Source organism: Anser cygnoides, chromosome 4 (assembly GCF_040182565.1).
Source record: "Anser cygnoides isolate HZ-2024a breed goose chromosome 4, Taihu_goose_T2T_genome, whole genome shotgun sequence".
NCBI classification, from domain to species: Eukaryota; Metazoa; Chordata; class Aves; order Anseriformes; family Anatidae; genus Anser; species Anser cygnoides.
The window spans coordinates 58369753-58395354 of record NC_089876.1 but is presented as its reverse complement, the minus strand read 5'-3'; the positions used below and the strand labels follow the sequence as shown (position 1 = coordinate 58395354).

Below are 25602 nucleotides of genomic sequence, written 5' to 3'. Positions count from 1 at the left end.
CCCCTGTCCATTCTGTAATAAGCTACATGAAAGAAATAAATTCTAAAAAACATACAGAATCAAGATTCTCATACTAAGTCAGATATAAATCACCTTTGATCCACTCTCACAACAAAAACTCAACAAAAAGGTGCTAATGGGTGTCCCATACATCACGTTGCCCACAAACAGCAATGTTTGCTTTTGTGCATCTATTATGTAATTTAAACAACTAAACTTAAATTGCCAGGTTAGTACCATGCAGTAGTTAGAAGGTGTGTGTACTGAATTAAGTTAGCCTTTCCCATCTTAATGTTTGAATTAATTTTATCAAGTGCCTGGTGTAGGACAACTTAACTCATTTAGCAATGATTCAAGAATTTGAATTAAGAACTGAAAAAAAGGCTTTTTAGTATGGTCCTTTCTTTGTGATTTGCATATTACAAAAAGCTAACTTCCCAAATGTAAAATACCTCTGTTCAAGAAATACCTTAAAGTTTCCAACACAAAGGGTCCTCACTGGGCTATTCCATTCCTACAAATCCTCTGAATGAGTTAACAGGATCTTATACAATCAGGGTGGATAAGACTGACCCCTTACAACAGGTTATAAAAAAAATAAAATCAGATCATGACAACTGATTAAAATAATAATGCTATGACTTAAATTCTGAGCCCATTAAACCCAACTGCTCTTGCAAATGGGGTCAATGAAGTTAGCAACACCGAACTCCAGTGCGGTGCCCAAACTAGCAAATCCAACGCCCCAAGAAGGATTGCAAGGAGTGCAGTCAGCAGGCACGGAAGCACAGAATCATTTTGGCTGAAAAGGATTTCTGGAGGTCATCCTGCCCGAACCCCTGCTCAAGATGGGTCTAATTAAATCAGCTCTGTGCTAGTAAAAAGTCTTAACCTCTGAATCGGGGGGCTGCAAGCAAAGCACTTACTGGGAATGGCCCCATGAACACGTCCCTAGCCTTAAGTGCAGAACCATGCCCAGGACTCGTCTGGGAAAGCACAAATCAGTACAGCTCCAACCACTGCCCAGATGCTCTTGAAGAATTAAGCCATACAGATGACTGTGCCCCAGTACTTTGCAAAGTTACAGCACACTGTTTAATACAGTAGTAGAGGCATAACCTAATCATGCCACCTTTTGGACGAGAGGGCTCTTGCTTATTGAACAGTAAGGTTAGACGCCGAGGAGCAGAGTGCAGTCAGACTGCTCGGTGCTTTATGGTCACTCCATAAAGACTGAATGGTTCCTAAGTATTTACTAAAACTGCAATGCAGAGGTAGACATAGCGGGATGTATAATCCCATACCAAGACAAAAAGATGGAAAAAGCACACTGATTATTCCCAAACTCTCCTCATCTTGAGCAGAATACTCCGTGGAAGCAATGAGCCTCAGCCTGTGTTCCACTGATCACAGGCACGATGCCTGTTCACTACACAATCTCGTTGAAGTCACTGGACCTACAAACTAAATACATTATTTAGAGATTTGCAGAATTAGGTTTAATAACAAACACATCAAAATCACCCTATTTCTGTCCTAAATTCACACTTAAGAATTCAGGAGCAGAGTTCCAGAAAATCTCTATAACAAAGCAAAATGATGCTCTGTAACTCACATGATTAAAAAAAACAAAAAACCAAAAAAAAAACAAAAAAACAGAACTTTTAATTTAAGAAAAAATTGAGACTATTCACTGGTAAAAATATTTAAGTAAAATACCCTTATTTTTTCAGGCTTCTTTGAAAAATAAGGCTTTCAAATGAAAAATAATTGAGACGGCATTTTTAAACTTGCCATGGATAAATAAAATTTGATATAACAATCACAGCGAAGCAACCAACACAATGTTTCCATCAAATAGGTAAATTCAAAATATTCTGCGTTAAGATTGCTGACTGAGTTTGAATGAGTGTTGCCATTTTGACTGAGTGAGTTTGTCACTGCGGACCTTTTGAATTCTACCTTCTGACGATGACATGCTATCATATGGTGGAGGTGGCGGGGGAACATCACCGCTCAGGTCCATCTTTTAATAAGCACCGAAAATCTCTGCCTACCAGAGTTAAAACATCTTGCTCAGAAAAGAAAAAAAGATGCTTATGTAAAACAGTAGAAGATATTAAATTTCTATTATTCTATTACTAATTCTGCACTAAGTGAGAGTTGACTTATGCAGCTAATATTAAATTTAGAAATTAAATACACGTCCATATTGTATGCAGCCTAGCTGGAATTCACTAGATTAAACATACTAATTAATTTGGTCATGGTGTGTTTTGTATTATAATTCAGCATTTATTTATGAGGTCCACATATTCAGTTTACTGAATTTAATGACTGCACTGTTCTTAAACATATCATTAGAACTGCTAAACTGCTAACATTTTGTATCATTAGCCCTATATCATTCTGCAATTAACATAAAATTATCAAAAGAATAAATGACTATGCATCTATGCATTTTAAGCCACTTAAACATTTCTAAATGTACTTATAACTATTTCATGCAAAGTAGGAGCTGATATTCCATTTTTACTCTAAGATATTCTTCACTCGAGAGAAAAGAAAAACCCTGCTTTTCTGATCGCTTACCAAGTTTCCTGTACAATACAGTAATCCATAATGTATCTCTGGGTTATCATGTATTTAGACAAATTGCTACCTCTTATTGACTGCATGAAATATGTGAAAGATGAAAACAGGCTACAAACATGAATATTTCATTACAAGGTGGGTCTTATTTCATGGTCTAATAATACACAAATTATCAAAAACTTTTGAAAGATGACGAGCATTTCTACTCCCAGCGTTCACAGACATGTCACCAGGGACCTCAGACCCTAAGTGTATCAGGGGTTTGTCATCTCAACATCTTGGCCTCTGCCAAAAATCACACATTTCTGCCATTGTCACACAAAGAGGGGAAAAAAATTCCTCTAATAATTTTGTTCTATGGTGCCTATTAAGTCAAACTGAATGGTCAACACGTGCGTGCACACACACACATATACATAAAGCTGCCAGGAAAGCTTTCATTCATCTGCCAGCAAGTTCTATAAAAATTAAATTACTACTATTGAAGATTAAACAATTACAAATACTGTGTATTACCACAGCAAGCAGCAAAGCAAGACATGAAAAGCTGTAAAGGAATCCTTGCTACCACCTACACAATCATACACACAAAGTGATCTGTTAAATCAGGCCCAACACAAAAGATAGAAACCATAATGATGAAGGACTCCATTGCCCCAAGTCTTAATTTTCTAACTAGCTGTGGATGAAGGGAAATCACATTTAGAGATGTGTCTGAATGCCTACCGCCCCGACTTCCCAAATACGAGCTAGAATTGCCCCATACTCCCAACGATGTGTTTGGTCGAGCCTCAGACAACCATTTGTGGAGAAGCCATGTTTCTCCAATTGTGCCCTCGCTGTAAGACTGTAACGCATCTACCTTCTGAAATGGGAACAGCAGTGAGCAAACCGTTCAGCAACTGCTGACCAAACCGTAGACTTCATCCAGTGCCGCCTTGTTTGCTGCTGAAGCAGTACGTAGGTGCTCACTGCCTGTAGCCACGCCATCGGCAGCATCCAACCCTCCTTTGGCTACAGCCGCCTGGGTCTGGGCCGGCGCTTCAGGGGAGTAGGCGGACACTGAGAGCTTGGTACTTGAGTAAAGAATGTCTTTTCAAGAAAAATTAATAACATGCACTATTTTCTGCTTTGCCAAGCTCGCTAGCAGGTTTTTCTCTTATAACGGGAAATAGAGAATGCCTGAGCCACAGTGCCTTCCAGGGGCACCAAAGCCCATTCAAATTAGCCATGTATTTTGTAACAGGGAAGATATAAATTCTTCTCAGAACAAAGGAGTTAAGGGAAATCTAGACTTAAAGTGAAACCTGTCTTATGAATATAGGCCCTACGTCTGGCAAGGTAAATGATCGTGTCTCCATTCTCCAGTCATGTTAGCGGGGCATGTCCTCGCCTCACACATCTACACGGTGCCATTCATAAAAACAAAAGCACTCCGCCCACCCCAGCCTCCTGAATGTATAGGCAGACGCAGAACTGGCACAAAAACGCTCAGCAATACAATCTGCCTTTCGATTTTTGCTAGACAACAGTGATACTGTTCACTTCCCTAAACCTACTCAGAACTCATTAGTCTTATAAGCGTTTCATCGATAGGAAAAAGAGATTTAACTAAATGAGCAATTTGCTAAGATGTGGCACGTAGCATTTGTTACTTCTGTGCTGAAGATGTATCACCACACCTGTCATCACACTGCAAGCTGCTCAGGCCAAGTTCTGGTCAGTTTATTTCTGTGGCACTAGAAGCATGAAGTTTCAGCCTGATTTCTTCAGAAAGGTCAGACAAACGTTCAAAGAATTACAATGAGAATGGACGAGGCCTTTGAAGGAGGACGCAGGCTTTCATTTACTAATCTGAAGTAACACTTATTAGCGCTGATGATTTCTTCAACCACTACACAGTCACCCACGCCACGACCCAGACAATCGTAGGATTTGGATGTATCGAGGACTTGGATGATTTAGGGGAACTATTGTTGCCTCGTGGTAAACTATGTGCTGTTTACGTTTTCTTCTTGGCTTCCCTCTAAGAAATTCTAACATACAGTGACTATTACAATTCCTGCCAAGGAAAGTATTTGAAATCTATATTTCACCCATTTTAGCATTGGCAGGAGTTTTCTTAAGACAGCAAAAACTGTCAAGACTCAAGTACGGAAATAAAACACATTCGTTCCTTTGTATTTTGCTTTAACTGCTGTCAAAAAGTACTATTAGAAATTCAACACAATGTTGGAAAATAACACCAACAACACTATTGATTTCAATATGACACGTTTCAAGTTTCGTATCAACAAAGACTTACTTGATAATATTTGCCATTTTTCCTGGACATTTCTCTATGTTGACACAGGTAAAATTAAAGTTGTAATATTTTAATTTTTTTTATAATGTGCTGTTTTATACTTCTGCAATTTAGGTGCAGAAATACAGATATAAAGGTTACACTAGGAAGTGAAAACTGGGGCTGGACATTAGAATTTTCTGTTTAACTTGATATGCTTAGACGATGTATCAGCTCTTAAAAACTATTTATGTCTCTGTATCAAAGGAAATGGACCTCTAAAAGTCATTTCAGACAACTTTGTGACAGGAAAATCACCCCTCCCTCCATGCTGAACGCCCTTACATACATTAGAGCACACTGTAACTTTGCCTCATGAAGTGGTAATTTCAGTGAGAAGCTTAAAATGCATATTTGCATGAGACTCAAAGGGGAAAAAAAGGAACAATAAACTCCTCGATTTTCTGTTCTCCCCCCGCAGAAGCAGATTATATAGACTGCCTTTAAAGAGAAAGATTCTCCTTCCTTTTGAAATAAATTATTTTTAAGAGTAAACAAAGTTGACAAACCTGTTTTGCACTATAAATTTCTACAATCATTCTAGTGCTAGGGACAAAAAATAAAAAAGTAAAAAAAAAATAAGGAAACAAGGACTCTTATTACATAATTATAATGCATAGCTAACACATTAAGATTCTCATTTTAAACATTTACCACAAGTGTTAAAAAATAAAAACAAAACAGGGAAAAAGTCAACAAAAATAATTTAACATCTTTTCTCATGTTGAAAACTGTTTCTGTTTCCTTTTATATGTGAAGATTGCATTTGCATTCATGAAAGCCTACTGTGCAACCAAATCAAAGTTGCTACTACAACCTATAACATTCACGTACCACATGAAAGAGATTTTAACACAAAGAGATACTCCAGACTCCCAGTCCAGCAGTACAGAGCACTCCTGGTAATTTGCTGATTTCGGTGCCTTTGCAGGGCATGTTAGTCAGTGCTGAATGTGGTATAGCACTTTCCAATTTCTAGCTTAGTGTTTTGCTTTCTCTATTTCTGGGCACTCATGTTTACAATTAACTTTTTGCAGACACAAACATACACATCGAGGATCAACAACCCCAGAATCTGTTGCACGGATAAAAGATGCAAAATTTAAAACAATTAGGTCAGCTAGTCTTGAACTTCTGTGCTGGATTTCAGTCTAAATTAGAAAAGCACACCTACTCCTAGACAAGACCCGTTGTATGTGTAAGACAGAACATTGTCAGGCTTAAATTACTTCTCAGTCATGTGTCATTTATCTATCATCTCTGTATAAAAACAATTTTACAACGAAAGTAAATATGCTGTAGGATGAAGTATATATCATGCACACAGGCATGCATCTAAGAAGGCGATCTGAGATACCAATTGTGTTGTGATCTTTATTTTGGAATATGTTTAAAAGAGTGCTCCCTTTGTATTAGACCAGTAGCAGCTATTTCTGTTCCAGAACTACAATGAACCTGTACTAATACAGTGGTTCTTCCACAGCAAAAGAATGATTTAAGTGGTGTGGAGAAAGAACTCAGGGGTTGGTATTCGTAAATACTTTGTAATTTTATTAGCTTCTGATCTGCATAAAGCTGGAAGTGTTTTTTTGCAACGTTCTGTGCACTGTTTACAAGCACGTATAAACTAACAAGCTAATTGGTTCAATACAGAAACAAACTTAAAAACCTATTGAATGCAATTAGCGTCCCTTGCAAGAAATACATAAATAAATACAATTTAGACTGAAACCACTATCCTGGTAATATACATACACACAAAAACCTCTCGAGGATTGCGTTTACTGTTTTCAGAGGTTTCTCTCTATTTTTCCCCCAAAAGTTTGCCTTTTTTTTTCTTTTTAATGTATTTTTCTCCCACTATCCAGAAATCAGTTTTTCCTGGGCTTTAAATATTAATGCCTCACACTCAGCAGGAGTGTGTGACCATATACTGTTGGTTAAGAAAGAAATGGTGGTGAGGCTGAGACCAGAAAGTGCACAGAGAGAAGACTGTGCACATATTTCAGCAGATATCGAAAAAAGTACTATCCTTGCTGGTTTTCAAAGGAGAAAAAAAATAATAATAAATCTTTCACTGCCTGTGTAGGCAACACGCAGTTACGCTTTGTTGTCCGAAACTTGCCTCCTAAGTTTTGATTTTAAAAAGTAAAGGTAATTATTCTTCAGAACAACCTGGCGGACATGCATGGTTACAGCACGTAGCGATGCATGAAGATGCTACGCGTGCATTGTACCTGTCACTCCAGCCTGTATGCGAAGACCAACGCAGCAGTTGGAGGGGCACCATTTGATCGAGGTTTTTCCTGTTTTCCATAAAAGCACACCATTTCTTCCTAACTACTCTGCCGAGCTTCATTCAGCCTGCAGAAAGGGCATCTGAGTCGCCTGACCCTGCACCCAAACTGTTGGAAGCCATAACACTTGTTTTGAAACAAATCACTTCTCAAGATGGAGCAGGCTTGCTATCAATCACTAACAAGTTAATTCTACATAATCAGGCAGGTTTGGATGCAGACTGATACATTGTGAAATGCTGTATCTAAAATTGATTAGAACAGCACTCAAAATGAATGCAGCCCTCCAAACCACTTCTTTGCTCAGAAACATTAATCTCAATTATAAGGAGAGCTTCATAATGGTAATGCTTGGTATGAAAAAACTATGAAATAAATCAGGTTTTATAAGACACAGTAATTAATCAGTTTTAGAACTAAGAGAAGGAAAGGTTGTTAAAGCGCACATTTTCACAACAGCACTCTTTAAAGCCTCTGTAACCTTCAGAAATTAAATGATTTTTTTTTTCCTTTTCAAATCGCTCAGATGACAGTGTGGATGTCTACCCTAACTTTGAGTTTATTTTACCACAAACTTTGCAGATTACACTACGCTATTATAAAGTGAAAGCATTTACTTTGATTACAAGGTTCTTCTCAGCCTATTAACAGGGATCGCGTGCAAATATCCTGAAAGAACTTACATATTTTGACCAGCTAGCCTGGGAAAAAAAATAAATTAATTAATCAAACCAAGATTTTTTTATTACAACACACTAAAATTATTCCTCAGAATTTTTTGTGGTATATTGACTACACCGACTTGCAGGAGCATTTTGATGTTTTAAAATGCTCAAGTCACACTATCACCACATCTGCTACAACAGTACGCCTATCAAAGAGTTTGCATGTATTCATTTAATAGAGAAGGTTATACAGTAAAGTTATTCTTAAAAAGCAGTAATAATATTGCATATATTAATCAGATTATTACAGTCTCTAATGGCTGGTACCACGGTTCAAACCTACCTCTAACTCTTGAAGTACAACATACTTGTGTAAGATTTTGCAAAAATCTCTGTGATTTCTCTTTAGGCATTTTGTATATTCATTCTTTCATATGCTGCCAGAGAAATGCGCTTCTAACAGAAACACGAGGATCGACTCTCAGTACAGCACGCGCAGCATCACTTCAAAATAAAAAAGTACTTCTGACCTGAAGCCTTCACAGAGGTCTCTGGTGTTTTAAGTCTTCACAAACAGCACCTGATCCTCCAAGTTGCTGAGTACTCTCAGTTTTTATTGGGCCTAATCCAAATCTGATGCGAGTCAGCGGGAGTTTTCGCACCCATCTACACGGGCTCTGCATAAGACCCGCTGATTGCAGCCAGAGCTGAAGGTACGAGGCATCTCCCTGAGCCCAGCCTGTGCCCTGGAAAGCTGCTGGGGCTACGAGATGACAGAAACGTACCTTCAAGTTGATTATTACTGCTTTTTCTGGTATTTTATGGGGTCCGTATCAAAACAGTGGTTTTAATTTGTGGATTGATTTGCAACTTTAAATCCAGTTTTTATTACTTAATCCTTTTTGCCCTTTCTATTCAAACAGCAAATAATTTCTCCTGGACTCAAAGAGATTTGACTGAAGTACCAGTCTTAACTTGCAAACTGGATTATGAATGTTATTCTGGATTTTTTCCCCTCCAATAATTATTAAAAGAAGCTCCTTAGCATGGTCGACCATTTCTTCTACGAAATGCTATCTCTCATCTCAGTGTCCGCTCATGTAAACTCATTTAATTCTACTTTTTAATCAGAGGTATACATCTAATACTTCAGTACTGTTGTTTTTTTCCTCCTCCCCTGATTTCCCAGACCACTGAAAATATCCCAGCAAGTCCATAATGGCTGAGGTAGGAATTGTAATGTAATGGGTTGGTAAAAAAAATAATGTTTTCCTCAGATTTAAGTGATATATTTACCATATATATATTCAAACCTAGGTAGGACCCTTTCCTAAGTATTCCTACATTAAAGCAACGTACACCTTATAGAAAATCTTTCCTTACATATGACATTAAGCCAATGTGCTAGATACGAGTGCACCAATAATTCTGATCGAGGCTTGCATTGTTTCAGAGGAGAATTGCAGCTGTATTTTTCACCCCGAGACTCTCGTTACGTGGTTTACAATTAACTCTTCTGCAGCACAACTGACCCCAGGAGTGCAACGCTTGTACTTCAGTACGCTCCTCACTCGATCAGTCTCAGGACGGAGGCAGCCACAGAGCAGTATTTTAAGGCTTCAAAAGGGTGATGCAAAATGCCTGGCACCGAGTCGATAACATAGGACAGGTACCACCCGAACAGAGTCACACAAGCATCCGTCTAAGAAAGCTGGCAATAAGGACCCATAATTTTTAGGAAGCGTAGGAACGGTAAAGTTTTCTCATAAAAAAAGTATTTGAAATGTAAAGATTTAGCTGAGCCTAGGACGACGCATCTTACAGAAATAGCTCCTATTAAAACTTTTAACAGCGTGCGAGCACATAAAAACGTCTTTCCCCGTGTTTTATCTCGTTGCATTACTTTGCTTTAGAGCAACTTCACGACATAAAACTTTTCGGCACGGCAACAATGAAACTGCCCGGGGCGTCCGAGGAGGGGGGGGGGGACAACAAAAAACCCAACCGGAGCGCAGGCAGCACAAGTGTCCGCGATCCCGGCGGGGAGCCCAGCGCTCCCCCTGCTCAGCGCACGCTTTCTTCGGCTCTCTCCGCTTTCACCTCGGTGTAAATCCCTCCCGGTTCCTCCGGTCCCCCCTTCCCCCGCTCCCCGCCGGCCGCCCTCGCCCCCGCCGCGCAGGTTGCGCCAGGGCAGCCCCCGGGAGCCGGGGCAGGCTCCGGGAGCCCCCGCTGCCAGCCCCCGGGCTCGAGACCCAACGCCAACTTCCCGGGGCCGCCTCCTCCGCCTCTCCCCTCGGCCTCACGCCCGCGGGGCCGGCCGGGAGCCGGGCCGGGAGCTCGGCACCGGGCTCGGGCTGCGGGCAGGGCAGGGCAGGGCCGGGCCGTGCCGAGGCCCGGCGCCCCCGCGTCCCCCCGCCCCCGGTCCCGGTCCCCCCTCAGCCCCTACCTCAGGCGGCCTCGCCGTGAGGGAGCGCGGCGCTTACCACGGGCGGGCGTGCTGCGAGCCTCGCCGCCTCCGCGCCTCAGCAGCAGCGGCGGCGGCAGCGGGTGATAGCGGCGCAGAGCGGCACTTTGTCAGGCCGGGCGAGCGGGCGGCAGCGCGGGGAGGCAGGGCGGGCGGGCGGGAGGGAGGGCCGGGGGCCGGCCGGGGGAGGGCCGATGGCTGGCGGCCCCGCTGCGCGCCCCGCTGAGCTGGCTCCCCCCGCCTCACCCCCCTCACCCCCGGCGGGGCGGCGGGAGGAGGAGGAGCCGGGGAGGAGCCGCCGCCCGCACCCGGCGCGGTGGGCACCGGGGGGGACCGGGCCCCGGCACGGACCCGGCTGCCGCTGCCCCCCCGCAGCCCCGCCGGGGTCCCCCCCCGCCGCCAGCGGGACGGCTCTGCTGCCCAAACTTTCCCCGTTCGTTCACCTGCCGCGGCTCCGCTGTTTGAACGCCGCCAAGGCGAGCCCCGGTGTTCCGCTGCCCCGAGTGCCGCCTCCTGCCCGCAGTGCCACCGCGGGGGTCGGCAAGCAGCCGCACAGCTGGCCCGAGGGGCTTCTCCCTTCCCCCCGGGGCGCCCACCGCCCTTCTGCTCGGGGCCCTGCCCGAGAGGGTGCCAAGACCCTCGCAGGGCTGGGAGCCGCGCCGGGGAACCGCAGCGGATGCTGCACGGAAAGATGAGAAGTAGAATAATAATAAATAATAATAATAATAATAATAATAATAATAATAATAATAATAATAATAATAATAATAATAATAAAAACAAACCCGCCCGCACTGTAAAGCACCGTTATGCAGCAGCTCTGAGGGAAAGCCACGCGTGTGGCGAACGTTTTGCAGCGGGCAGCCGGTGCGTGAATTCCTCACACCGAGCGCCCGGGGAACGACACCGGGTGTTTTGGTCAACTCGTCCTGACCGCGGGAAAGCGGCTGCTCTGCTACCAAGTAACTCCTGTTAGCAAGAGGTTTGGGGAAGCAGTTCTGTGGGGAGGTTTACCCGAGGTAACCCACGGGGCTGCCGGGAGGCAGGGGGCCCAAACGCCCCTCCGGGTGGAGAGCCGGGCAGGTGCGTGCCCGGGCAGCGCCGGCGTGACCTTGGCTTTCAACTCAAACGTGGCACGGGGAGGGTTGTCCTTAGAAGAAAGCACTCCGAGTGCGAGAACGCAAGTCGCACGAAATTTCTTTGTCGCAAAACACGCGCAGCGAGGTAAACGTGAAAAATCTTTGCCCCGGACTCAGCCACACACCGCAACTCTACTTGCAGGCTGCACGAAACGGCACTTCTGCCAAACTAAAAGCAAATCTCGTAGAGTCACGGCTTCAGATACAGTTTTGTTCTTGGCTTTGTTTTTTTTCTTTTGGCTTACAGTCTCCTAACGCCAAATTAAAACTCGTATTTTGCAAATGCAAATGTAAAAAGTGGCGTATTTTTGTGCTAATTTGCACTACCTTAGCCAAAGCCGTTCATCCGGCGCTAAACAGAACTTTTTGCCGCCCCCGAACGAAGTGGCTCTAGCTGCTCCTGTATTATAGAGAGAAAGAATATATAATTTCTTCCTTGTGCAAAGCCCACCGGATAAACAACAAATGTCAAATACTTATTAATACGCATTTGAAGTTCAGACTTAAGTTATTTTGGTACTCTTTTCGCAACTCGAGTCGCATTACCGGGCTTACCGAAGTTTAATTAAATTTCATCCTTCAGCCTTTAAACTACCCTGAGAAGTCTGCGGCCACGTTTGTGCCGGAGCTTTGCGGGAAAGCGCCCTCCTAACGCCAGCTCCCCGACGGCACCGGACCCTCCAGGCTGCCTTCCTCTCTCCCCGTTTGGCGCAGAGAGAAGGAAAAGACGCGCACGCCTCCCTCCTCGCCTACCAGTTGTTTTCGAGGGGATGCCTTCGAGGTTTTTTCGAAGGGAACCCTCCGCGGCGGCGCCAGCCCCTTCCCAAACCTCTCGCCCCTCTCCCCCTTGCCTCCCCCCAGCTGCTCCGCGCAATCCCCGCGCAGCGCCGCCAGCGGGCCGGGAGGTGCGGGGCCGGCTGCGGGACCCCGCCGCAACCCCCCCCGGCCTTGGAAGGGGTCGGGGGGCGCTGCCCCCGGGGGAGGGGGGCCGGGATGCTGTCCCCAGCCCGGGCGGCTGCCGGAGGAAGGCGCCCTCCGAGTTGCGCGCAACTGGAGAACGGAGCTCCTGATCCGATCGCTGACAGAGCCATAAAATTAAATAGCTGTCTGCAGAGGGAAATATGTCTTAATTACCTTAATTAAAGCGAGATAGGGCCTTACGCACATTCATTTTGAAGCCACTAAATGTACTGATTATCATACAAATCAACCTTTAAATGGGGGTCATGCTTTTCCACTACATTAGTTTGTGTTGCGCCGCGTAAAACAAAGCTCCGTGCCGGGCTGACCTCTGGTGAAATGATGCACTTGAGCTGCACGCAAGTGCTGACCCTCTTCACTGAGTTCCTACAAAGGGACCAGAAGGGGTTTGCACATGATTGGGAATACAAAACCGGCTTCCAGACGTCGCTAATGCCGCGTTAGGAGCTACAGGCTGAGCTAAACTTACGGCCTTAAAATCAAGCTCATCATCATTTTAATCACCTTGTATTCAGAAGTAGGAGCCATCACTAAAAGCTGCTATCGCCATCACCGTGAATGAGTAGCTGAATCTGAAAAAAACGAGATTCGTGTTTGCTGGTGTAACACTTGCCCAGCACACACGCAGTGGGGTGACTGTCCACACGGTCCATCTACAGGGGGATGCAGAGCACTTGCAGCAACTCACAAGTCAAGATACAAGCCTGACACGCGTGTGCAGAGGTTTCCATAAAAAAAAAAGAGTCACATTTTATGATTTTTACAAGCAGAAAGAGGCCTTGTTTCAAAGAAACTTCATAACTTTTTTTTTTTTTCCCCCAGCTTTCTGGCTGAAAGAAACATGAAAAAATCATTGTAACAAATCCCACCAATTAACTGTTCAAATAAAGGAAATCTACAGAAACGATTATCTGAGGGGGAAAAAAAATAAAAAGAAAAAAAAAAGATAAGCACACAGAATGAGGAAAACACACACCATATGTGCTTTTCTGTTGTCTGTTTCTTTCCTTTTTCCTCCTCCCTCCCATGTAGTCCTCCCAGTAGAAGACATCACTAACAAATGCAGTCGGGGAAACGTACATCTAACTAAAAGCTCTAATGAGGGACAGTGATCTGCTATTTTATTTTGATAACTCAGATGTGAATTGCTCTGCCTGACACATATAAACTGAGATTTTATTAAAGTATTACTGTTTTAATTTTTTTTCTAAGACTGTTGCTAGTAAAGTATGTCCTATTGAAGACAACTGCTTTCATTCCTGGAAGACAAGAGTTCAGGCAGTATAGTGGTAACAATCTGTGTTTGTTCCTGTCTGCTCAGGAGAACTGTTTCTAATTGATCTGGCATGGAATTTAGCTGGAAATGTGTATGTTGCAACCTAAGCACAGTCCCTGTATGCTTTGTAAAGTGATCACCATATGGGCCTTATTTGAAACATTTGAAGGTTTTAGCCATTAACCTTGCTTAAACTGAGCTGTAAATTCAACTCTGGGAGCTGAAAAAAATACATGCGTGTGTTTGTGGATGTATATCCATATTCATATATACGTCCATATAGATATGTACTTAGATAGACATCCACACAAGTGTATGCATATGCACACTTCTATAGACACACATACACACTGACTACTGTTATGTATCATCAACACGTATACATTATTTGCATATTATTCCTAATTAATAAAGGTATTAGTTATATTTTTAGAAAATCTCTTGACTGAAACTAAACGTGGATCTAAAGAGGATGTTGCCTGTTTTGCAGAGACATTTTCAATGGATGCCACTCTCATATTTGAGGGTGTTTTTAGATTTTTAGAGGAGAAAATATGCTTCGGTCTATCTTCACTTATCAGAGTATTTTTTTTCACCACTCTCCTGATGTCATGGAGATTTAATTAAGAAAGCCCAGATAAACTAACTGCAAAGCTGTCTGAAATTCCTCCACAGAAAACTTTGGGGAGATAATGGCTAACTGTGATTCTTTCAATCATAGGACCAATTATCAATTTTTTAACCCTCCAAACTCTCACTGCTGATTTCTTGTTCTGAATGTAAAATGAACGGCTAGGCTTTGTTACAGGTAATAGTGCTAAGTTATGAATGCTGATGGCCTTCTTGTACAGCCTTAAATTACATTGAAAAAGATACAGTTTCTTTAATTAAAAAAGCTGCACTGAACTAATCCCTCTAGCTGAAAAAAAGAAAAGTTTTAAGCAATCTTTTTCTGCTCTGGGAGAGAAAAGCAGACAATACCATAACAGATCAGAAACATAAGCTATAGTGTGCAGCCAGGAGCACAGCAGGGAACTGAATACTGCTCCGACTGTGTCATTTTTTAATCCCCCATCCCAGTTTTCCCCGTCTGACCTCATGCTGAGATGAAGTTATCACAGAAGACAGCTTTACTCTCACCAATGAATCCAACCCTGGATCTGTATTATCCTCAGCAGATCAAAACACCGCTTTCATCAAATAGCATTATCTGCATAAAAGGCATGCAATTGCCCGATAATTTCACCCAAACTATGCTATTCATTTAAAGGACAAGAAGAGAAATGTAATTCATTCCTTTTTTCCCCCTGGAAAAGCTAACTTATACTTCACTCATGGGAACTTTTCTTTTTTTAACACAAGATCTCAAGAAGAGGTCCATTAAAAGTTTCCCCCCTGGTTTACAATTAATTGTTAGAGTACCCCTGTGCAGCTTGAGTGACATAAGTGTAGTTATGCAGAAAACTGGCAGGGAGAATGCACAAAGCTTGCTGTAGCCATGATACTGATTCCATTAGCCATGGTTCTGCTAACCCCAATAATCAAATCATATATGGCATAATTGGAGAAGCCTAACAATAAATAGTAGCTGAAGATATTTACAGGGAAATTGGGTGATGCGGTCCTTCCTGCAAATAGAAATTTTAAGTCGAATCGTTTTGCCCTAGCAGAGAAAAGCTGCACCACAAGATCCCCAAATATCTTCACTGATATATGTGTTGTTTATAGCAAACACGCACATACATTAAAAAGTCATGCTGGTGCCTCGTCTTCCAGAAATGAAAGCACACGATGCTGTGGCTCATTGGTTTTATTGATGCATACGACAAACAGTCAAGTCATGACGGAGGTGGGCAGATTGCTCCAAATGAGCGCCATTACAGCAGTTATTGTATTTTGCCTATTGCACACAGTCTACGGAGAATTTCTAAACTATTCTTGGTATTCCTCTGCTTCTAAGAGCTTAAGCGCATCTCCTGCTTATCCCACAGAAAAATAAGAAATAACCTTCTTAATTTTTCTTTTTTTTTTCTTAATACTTGTATGAGAGTAAAGATTATTTTGTGCTGTGGTCGTGTGCTTTCTAGGTGCTCAGTGAGAGGTGTTAGGGCTCTCTGGATGGCACTAGGGGGGTTCAGCAGCATGTGCTGGTTTTTATCTGACTCAGGGAACTCTCCCTTCCTTTTTTTTTTTCCTAGAATTACAAGGTCTTTGGGCTGTCATGGGGCTGCAAATGCTAAACAAAGTACTTGTCCTGGCCTAAATATTGCCTACTGCATACAATACTCCGCCAGCTACTTTCTTTAGGACCACCAGATAGGTGCTGTTCTCTGTTCAGAGGGTAGAGCTTTATTTCCAGCCTGTCTTTGATACTTTTTTAAAACAGCAGCTCTTTGAAGTGGCTCAGAGGTTTGGAATCACAGAAGTTGTCTCAGAAGAGCTGGATTAGTGAGCCTAACAGAGGTGCATGATACATTTGCCATGGGGCTACAGCCTCTGTGTACACACGTACACTCTGGAACTTCGTATTCTAAAAATATCAGTTCAATGCTCAGCTTTCTTCGGTCTTTCCAGGCTCAAGGTTGAGTGCTCATTTCTCCCAGTTTCACAACAACTTTGTATATTCTGATGCTTCTTTATGAAATCAAAATGTATAAATATTTATATTCTATAAATATATATACATTCACTTTTCCTGTCAAGTGATACTTTAGTTTTTAATAGAAACACTTCCCTGTCATACCTTATAGAGAAGCCTGACAAAGGAATTGTGTAACAGAAGGCTAGCTTCCTATTTCCAACAGTATCAGATCATCAGAGAATATAATTGCTTCTTGCAGTCCCTGCTTCTTTTGAATTCTCAGAACACCTCACTTACTCTTATTGAGGAACAATGTATGCAAGTCCAGTTGGTTTTTGACCTGCGTTCCTACATAGTATTTCTTACATGAATCTTATTTGTAGGGTCACCATGGTTTTCCACAACAATGGAATGTAACTTATGGTGAAAAAAAATCTTATATATTTTTAATTTGGTTGTAGCAATGTAACATCCTGATAAGCATTCAAAATTCTTGTGTGAGAGAAACAGCATGAGCTGAAAATGGTAATTTCCCCTATTGGTACGGTACTAAGCTATGTGTGTTAGCATAACAACATGTGGAGCCCCACATGCTGTTAATGACTTAGGGGTCCTCTTTCTGCAAAGTAGATCGATCTGCTGATGGAGGAATCCAGGAAGAAGAAAGACACTAGTGTGGAAGTAAGCTATATATTTGCACGGATAGTACATGGGCAGTGACACAGATAAAGAGTATGTCAGCTCTGAACCATGTCACTGTCCAGGTTATCAGGTGCAAAGATAAAAAAAAAGGCATGGTAACTCTGATAATTTACTAGGTAGAAATCCTTTTTTAATCCTTCCATCTGGTGCCAGATAGTATGACAACTATGATCAAGAGTTCTGTTAATACACAGGCATGTTTGCCGCATCACAACCTGAGGAAGTGGGTACGATCAAGCGTTACCTTTAAAAAGGTTACAAGAATGCAGAAAGCCCATCTTCTATAGAGAGATTTCCATTTAGGGAAAACAGGGAAGTGACACAGAAAAGCAAACATTCATATACACTGACAGAGCAATCAGAAGCTTTGTCACAGGAACTAATATTGATGGCCTTGTACTGACTTTGCTAGATTCAAATTCTTTTACTTTTTAACTTAGCATTTGTGATATTTCAGGGTATACGAATTATTCTCCTTCTGCAATTCCAGTTCTTTTCTGTTCAAATGTGTTTATTTTTCTGCCTTGAGAAAAGTTCATAATGCTTTAAAATACTTTTTTTTTTTTAACTGAAATAAAATAAATTGAATTGAATATATAGAGTTCTTAAATCACTATAAACTATATATGGAAAACTCCAAATGTCATCAGTGACAATTATACACAAAAAGAATTGTCTAACAGACAATTCTACCCTCAAATAGAAGTTCTGAACATAATTTATTTCAATAACTTACAGTGACCTAAATTTGGATTCCATTATATTCGTCTTGTATTCAGAACAATGTGCCTTACGTATGTGTATGTAGAAATGCAGCAGCTTGAGTGGAACCCTGTGCTTTTCACACATTTACCTCAGCACTGGAGAACCTCCAACAGTGGAGAGAGACAGTTTTGGCACTGACAGCGATTTGGACTGCCGTAGTCCCTTCCATCATATGCTTTCAACCTTCTGTTTTTGTTTTCATTCGGGTTTATATTGAACACAGGGTATATTAGTTAAGGTGATATTGAAACACCCATGGCTTCTCGATACACAAGTTCTTTCTGTTCTTATTTTTTTTTTCCCCAGAAATGTAAATATAGAAAAATGAAATAGAACAGAAAATGAAAAACAAAATAAAAGCACTTTTACTTTCATTATCTTCACTTTTTAATTCTCAGCTACTACTACATCAGTGCAACATTTGTGTTGCTGATTTCATGGCAGTATCATCGCACACAGCATGTCTGATCCTTCACTACCTCTCCCAAATTACATTGGATCAAAACTGGATCTGAAATACTGTATCAATCAAAACTTGCAATATAAGATTTGGCAAGAAATGGCAAGATTTTTTTTGGAAAGGTAATAAAGACTACTGAATACTTATTATGTGTTTATGATATCACTGAATTCAGACAAAAGGTGGTAATCTCAGAAAACTTAAATCCCAGTACAGCACTACTGCCAATGCTAACATTTGCTGACTCAAAGAAAAGCTGTCCCGCTATTTTGGGAACAGGACTTGCAACAAAGCAAAATGGAAGAGGAAATAGTTCTAAACAGTTTCATTTTAAAAAATAAAGCTTTTTGGAAGCTTTCTAAACCACACAGCTCTAGTTCCTCTTTCTGAAGCATTTAGTAGACGAAAAACAGTGAAACCCTTCGTATATTCATGTTGTACAAATACATGTCTTCTGGTTTGACACTAATCATAAAGAAATGGAAAATCATAAAGAAATGGAAAATCATAAAGAAATGGAAAATCATAAAGAAGCGTCAGCATCAATCTATTGCTCATGTCTTGGCAAAACTAGAGTTCTGCATGCATTTATATTTTTCTATTATAGAATAAATAGTTCTCAAAATAATCTCAGAACAATAAACTTGTAATGTCTGTCAGAAGGAATTCTACCATAGAAAGTAAAAGAATAGCTAAACACATCTCTTGATTTAGTTTTATGTGGCTTATAACTTTCCAGAGCGTTCCTGCAAAGGTTATATTTTTACAGCCTGACACTTTGGCCATTTCAGACACCATGGCAATATCGCTTTCTTCTGGCAGCCTCTGCTCTATTGTTGAACTTCAGCTACTTGTCTTCATTTTAAGGATTCTCCCATTGCCCTTTCCCATCCTGACAGTCATCTCTTTCTTACTGTCAGGAGCTCAACACCCATGTCAGACTGGCATATGATGCCAGCCCCTGTTGCCAATTCTTAAATTTTGAAATGCATCTCTGCGTTTTTTTTCCATGATTTCTCTGACACTTGGAAGAAGTTCTTGGTTAAAAAAAAAGTCTCAAAGTTATCTCACTTGTTTTCTAGCTGCTTCTTAGAGATCTTCTTTCCTGTGATACCTCAGAAAGCTCAAACAGTATTTGTGATAGTGATGAGGTCACTTCTATTGTGCTGACCAATGCTGCTTCACTGTGCCACCATTAGCTGCACTGCTGTGGTGCTTTTGTTTTAATGCTTAGATAGTAAGTTCTCTGCAAGCAGAAAAGGTCTTTTCCATTTATGCTATATCTAATGCAGTGAGTCTGAGAGCTCTTGCAGTCTGAGTGCTCATAGAAGCCACAGCAATACAAATAAGTAACAACATTGGCAATAATCAAATTCACACACCACTTCCTTTTCTAATTAGATAATAGGTTCCATGCCTACGCTGATAATATTTCTCATTTTTCTCTGTTTTCTATATGTATAAGTACTACTATGGCTTAGAGAAGTGTAGCTGCATGTGTTAATCCTCTTGTAAATATCAGACTATTTAAGCACATGTACTTATTATTACATATTACAGTGAAAAATGATAGCAAAAAGCAATGAAGTTGCTACATCACACAATCAAAAATTCATCAGTGACATCAGTAATCAAGGCTGCCCACATAACTGTAATTCTGTACCCGGCTTTTAGATATAGGGATACCACCTACAACAATCAACTACTTAGCTTCTCTAGAGGACAGTCTTATTTAAAGGGAAAGTAGTTAATCACTAGGCATTTTCATCTCCTACAATCTATAGATTTTGCCTGATCTTTCTTACTACATGCCACTAGAACGATGCACTGAATAAAGACATTATTTGTTTTGTCATAGGTATTTGTGGTACTGTGGGGATAACTATTCCTAATCCAGGAGGTTCCATCTGAATATGAGAGGGCACTTCTTTACTGTGAAGGTGACAGAGCTCTGGGACAGGTTGCCCAGAGAGGTTGTGGTCTCCTCTGGAGATATTCAAAACCCACCTGGATGCCATCCTGTGCAATGTGCTCCAGGTGATCCCACTTGGCTTGCTCTCCCCACATACATCTCCTTCAGTCACACGTATCAGTCCCAAATCCACCTTCCTCAATCTCTGAGCTTTTTCACAGCTTTGTCCACCTCACATTTTTCTCAACACTCCTGCACGTATAATATTTCCCTTTCAGTTTTGCACTTCAGTTGCCCACAGGAGGTGTGGGCATCAACTAACAAAAATGTGACTGTGCTGGGAGCAGCACACAGACCACTACGGAAAAAGAAAAATCTTTTTATTTTGAAGTCCATTGCTCATCATCAAGTGTCCTTTCAGAAACCAGACAGAAGGACTGGAATGAAACTGCTGCAAGTTTTAAGTAGGAAAGATTTAGTTCAGATGGTATCTTCAGAAACCTCACCCTCCACAGAGGACATTTCCTTCCCAGCAGCGCACCTTACCCTGAACCTCGCTCCTCTGTACCTCTTGACTGCTCCTATTTGGCCTACAAGGTTAGCATTAACACAACTTTTCCTACCCTGTACCAGTACCACCGGAGTGATTTAGCTATGTCAAGTAGCCCTTGCGGCATCACTCTAGCCTGTTTAATCCAGAATAACCTAAAAACAAGTCTTTCTAGGACCATTTACCCTACGCTTACCTATGTGGAAGTGACTCAAAATCTTTCTCTTCTGTACTTACCCTGAAGGCTGCAAAAATGGAGAAGCTAATCTAGTAGGTTTCACTCTTAAATTGGAATCTCAGTGAAAGGAAAAGAGTCAGATTTTTTTTGAACATCATATTAAAAAATAGTTAGTTTTGATGCTTCTATTTAGGCTGTTTTCTCACTCAGCTGTGCCAAGAGCTTAGGACAGAGCCAAAAGATAGATGTGAGACTGCTTAGGCTGCCTGATCTAATCTCATACTTTCTCTAAAAGTCACTTTGTAGCTTAGCTCACCAAACTATAAAATAAATAAGTTTCAAAGACCTGATGTAATTGTGGAATTATGCATTCTTACTATGTAGATATAAACTTTCAGGAGAAAGCGTTCAGATGGCTGACAATTGCAATAATCCTAGTTCTGTTTCTACAACTGGTAAAAATTAGAAAATAAAAGAAAACATTTTCTTATCATTGAGAAAGTGTCTGAAGGAACACCTGAATGAACAAAAGGAAAAATAACAACAGTGCTTACTAGGTTGTAAGACAAGAATGAATGTGCCTAAGCAATTGTTCAAAGTACTAGTAGTTGATTGTGGGAAATATGTATCATTGACCTCCATCTATGTTCTGTTATTTTTTATTCTCCTGATCTTCCTGGCTTGTTTGTGCCAGACATAGGAAACAGTGTTAAACGGCCAGATTGTTACTTGGCTATTACAGTTACAACAGTGTAAAGGAACAGAAATGGGAGGTTTTCAATTTCATTATGGGGCTTCTTTTGACTTAGCTGTGGTAACTCGTGATGCCAAGCACTTGTAATATCAATCGATGCACAAATAATTGAAGAAATTAGAGGAAGTGTTTCTTGTCATAACTAACACAGACTAATTTTCACACTATATGGAAGGCTGTTAAAACTCTGCCTCCCCCCACTTAGGTATGAATTTCCACACTGTATGTAGTCTAGCTTTCAGTAACACAAAAATACCAGGATAAAAAACAAGGATCTGAATCATATTCAAGATTTGTTATGAAAATATTTCCTAGACTGAAAAAATTACATTTAGATATTTTTTTTTAAGTCATCTTAAGAATACTGTGAGTTATTTGAGAACTTCAAACTTCTGCATTACATCATGGCTTTACCGATTTCACTTTATACTAGTTACTAATATAGACCCAATTTTCTAGCAGCAGCTTTTAAAAATACTTAAGTAAACTGTTAAAAAGTTAAGCAGTGTAAAGAATCAAATTTGCTATTTACCTTGAAAAATCTCTATTGAATGTTTTTCCCATTCCAAAAATTTTTGCTAAGTCAATGGAAAGGAATTAGTCACCTTTCTTAGTTGCTTTGTTGTAAAGAAATGTCATTTACAGCTGAATGCCTTTCCATCAATGCATTAATAACTCCTGTCTGTGTATTTTTATAGTATATATTACCATTTTATAATGAAATGTTAAATATTTTACTTGCATTTGTATTTTACTTTGACTTGTACTGAGTACAAGCAATTGCAGTATTTCTATTTACAAGAATATTTTATTAAAATGAATATTTAAAATCATCCCTTGCTTTTAAAAAAAATTGCTATTTTTTTTACAGTAATTGTCTCCCTCTCAGTGCTTCAACCAACATTTGGTCTGCTGTCATAGGATATCATGGATGGTGTAGGACTTTCTTCTTGTTTGTTTTAAGTTACCTTTCTTTTTTTTTTTTTTCTTTTTTTTTTTTTTTAAATAAGGACACCAGCACCAGACTGTTTCTTGGTGGAAGACATTTCATTCTGAGAAGTGTCTTCATTCAGACCACATCATTGATCAGTGGACTTCTCCCTTACAGAACAAGCACTTTAATACTTTCTTCTCAACAATTGCTTTTATTGCTTTCTTTTCTCCATTAAATTCTGCCACATGTACTCTTAACTGATCCCAAATATTCCATGTCCAGCAACACAACAGACAAGAAAAGGAAAGATATGGAAAAGGATGTTGCACTGAATCACTTCTCCTGACATGCATGAATTTTTGAAATCTGAAATTACCTGTTATCTGAAATTTTGCGGTTTTACTTCAAGCCATACCTGTCAAAGGATGCTTGTTTCTATATGCTCTCATAGCTGAAAATTTTAGATTGTGCTTCCTTGGCTCCTCTTACTGCCAGTACATAGCTACAACCACTGCTCAGGCAGGCTTTAAGCACTTAGAAGCTTAAAAGGCGACAAACCCTACAAAAATATATTGCAAATGTCTCCCTTCAGTATTAATAAAACTCAAGATTTACTTAGAATTTTTGCTTCTAATTAGTCAATGTACATTCAATATATATGATATTTATTTGAATTTCTCACAACTTGGGCAATGAAACTTAATAAAAAGCGTTGCCCATGCATATTCTTTCTAGAGAAACATTAAGATTTCATCAATAAAACATGTGACTAAGAACTACCTGGGGGTTCAGTGCAATAAAAATAATGGAAATATTTCTGTTGACTTACTTTGTCTTACACTTGCATTTTGGTTGAAATATGCTCCCAATAATGCCATCAACGTACATTTGGGCTAACACATTTATTTTTTAAATCCTGCATAAAATTAAACTTCACATTAAAAATTATCAAATATATTATAAGATTTTCATTAGACAATAGGTGCTTATATTTTATACAAATTCGCCATTTCTTTTCACTGCCAGCATCTGCTGCCCATACTGGTGTTTCCCACAGCGAAGCCCCATTAATGTGCACTGACATTTCAGCTACTACATCGTATGGCTACTTAATCATGTTCCAACTCAGAGATTCTATGTAATTTCTCCTCGCCCTCCCCTCCCATGGTAGTTAACTCTGATGAAATTCTCATTTGGTACTGAAAATTGAGAAGAGGACTTAACAAATGGTAGCCTAAATCCACGTATACTTTATTCTCTAGTACTTTCACTTAGAGCAGCTCGTCCGTAACACGGGGTTCTAACACAACTCTCATTGCTCTGATCCAATTCTGGGTCCATGGGCTGCCAGATTTGGTATTTAAAGATTGTAAGTTTAGTTGACCAAATCTAACCACACATTCACCAAAGTACTATTCCTGAAGGCAAAAGGCTACTTATAATGATATACCTTTTAAAAATGTACCTGTACCTCACAGAACCAGTGTAGGAAACATTTTAAAATCAGATACACCAAAATCAAGAGACACTGTTTATTCACATCTATGATTTAAAGTGAAATCCCATCAGCTGACTTCAAAAATCAAAAGACTTTGCAGTAACAAAGCAGGGCGTTTGGGTAGTCAAGGTCCAGATTACAGGAATTCTACAGAAGGACATCAACCCTCAGTGACACCTGGCTAAGAGTACAGGACACACGCCACAAGAGTGGAACAAAAAAAATGCATTGTCGTCTTGTTTTTAAAACTGATAATAAGCCTTTCCTTTGACATGTAAAGCATTTTCCAAAGAACTTCCATGGATTTTAATACTTCACTCTGGAAACCATAAATACACTTTTTGAAAAAGACCTCATCCAGATAAATCTTTACTTTCTTTTTTTCCCTAGGCAACTGGACCTGTATACTGCTGTTACAGGCCGTGCTTCAATCAGTTCTATTGTGGACCATGAGGTACTAAACATTAGTATTGGTTTGCAATTAATGAACCTGCAACCCCTCCCCAGCTGTTGGAAGCTGACAGGCAACTGAAATGGCCAGTGCCATGTGGTCAGGAAACCCTTCAGTAGGAGTGGGAAGAGGGACAGTGGACTTGTACAGGAACCTTGGGACTGTCCTGTCTCAGAAGAACTGACTGCTTTGCTGTGGCGGTGGAGCTAAGCAATTCCCTGCATATCCTCACTGCTAATAGCTCATCTGCATTACCAAAAAATAAAAATAAAAATCACATAGAAGTTTGAGTTTTTCTTACCCAGTTTTCACTCAAGGACTGGAAAGACATGAGCAATACATCCCAGCACTGTTAGGCACTCATGAAGGGATGAGCTGCTTTCTAGGACTGCTGCCTCTCTAAAGGCGATAGAAGTCCACATGACTAAATTAAAGCGGATGTGTAACTAGCAGACACGTGCAAAATGGGAAATGAGACATCTCCTCTAATTAATTGGCCTGACATCAAATTTATTGCAGAGTCAGACACTAGACTCACTATTCCGTACCAACCACATTTTAACTGTATATCCTAGTATTCAAAAGGCAGAATTAAAATTGGTTATTTTTAAGACAAGTGGTGAATGCATATTGTGAGGAAGAATAAAATCAAAGATTGTCATAGTTCATTATCACCCTAGCTGTCTCCAATTATAACAGGTTAATATATTCTACTTCTATTTAGGGAGTTAATTATTTTTCTAACCCAAAATCTTACAAAACCAACCAAACAAAAAACCCAAACAAACAAAAAACAACAAAAACCAAACACTAAGCCATACACTAAGCAATGCTTTGAGAATAATGACGACACGTTTTGCACCCAAACTTACACAAGTCTATTGTTAACATGGGGCTACTAGGCTCATTTTTTACAAATCCTACTGTTCATTTTTACTGAGGATCAGCTGAGCAGTTTCTGGAGATCCGCTCAGCAGAGGGTAGTATACAGAGCTCAGTTCTGCTGGCTCAGATGCTTAATGCTGCTTGTTCTGGGAGTGCAGCAGCACCTTGTAC

At 40.6% G+C, this 25602-nt stretch overlaps 1 protein-coding gene across 17 annotated transcripts in view; it reads right to left on the bottom strand.

Annotated features, from left to right (window-relative positions):
* Nucleotides 1–25602, bottom strand: part of TENM3 (teneurin transmembrane protein 3) — a 1343587-nt gene that overhangs the window by 408909 nt on the left and 909076 nt on the right. Inside the window, exon 1 of one of the 17 annotated variants that reach the window (XM_066996186.1) lies at nucleotides 10385–10510. The exons of 15 other annotated variants lie outside the window; for them this stretch is intronic. The gene's annotated coding sequence lies outside the window, so the exon portion shown is untranslated. Of the gene's footprint in view, nucleotides 1–10347; nucleotides 10511–25602 lie in introns of those variants that run through there. One more of the 17 variants, XM_066996185.1, reaches the window with a different exon arrangement.